The sequence below is a fragment of the Penaeus monodon genome, chromosome 28, assembly GCF_015228065.2.
Source record: "Penaeus monodon isolate SGIC_2016 chromosome 28, NSTDA_Pmon_1, whole genome shotgun sequence".
NCBI lineage: Eukaryota > Metazoa > Arthropoda > Malacostraca > Decapoda > Penaeidae > Penaeus > Penaeus monodon.
In genome coordinates this window covers 4,807,458-4,808,039 of record NC_051413.1, presented here as the reverse complement: position 1 = coordinate 4,808,039, position 582 = coordinate 4,807,458, and the positions used below count along the sequence as shown (strand labels likewise).

General features: G+C 45.7%; 1 protein-coding gene across 1 annotated transcript in view; it reads right to left on the bottom strand.

Moving 5' to 3' along the window:
* The window catches only part of LOC119591304 (pirin-like), a gene marked incomplete in the record, with an annotated part of 7,937 nt that overhangs the window by 3,188 nt on the left and 4,167 nt on the right, over window positions 1-582 (bottom strand).

Sequence of the window (582 nt, the reverse complement as noted above, 5' to 3'; positions counted from 1 at the left end):
GTTGACCTGCCCGAGCTTTCAATGTTGTGCTTAGTGTAGGCTGTGTTGTTAGCTATGTATTTGGTATCTGGTACAGTTCCTGAGGAGAAAGTGACCCAGTGAAGAATTGATCCTGTGATCCGCAATGCCATAATTAAAGAGGGGCGATATTTGCACAAAGCCAGTCTACAGGTACGCTGCATGAGGTGAGTGACTGGGTGACAATAGAATGTAGGACAGGAGCAAGGGGAGGGGCGCAGGAGTTCAGGATTAAGGCAGGAATCTGGTCCACTGGCTTTGTCTGGGTCTACTGTTGTCAGTAATTTCAGGATGCCATTAATCGAGCGGAGGGACTGGAGGGTAAAGGCTATCTGGTACGTTGGGTGTATTGACGTTTTCGTCTGTGAAAACGAATTGGATATATGTGTTGAGTAAGCGTGTTTTGTTTTCTGGGACAGTCACAAGAGTGTTTTTGGTGTCTTTCAAGACTGTGATTGTCGTAATGTCTTGTCTGCGCGACTTGATGAACTTAAAGAAGCGTTTAGGGTTGCTTGCGATGTTGGTGGAAATATGTTCGTGTTGCACTTTCTCTATGTTTCTGGA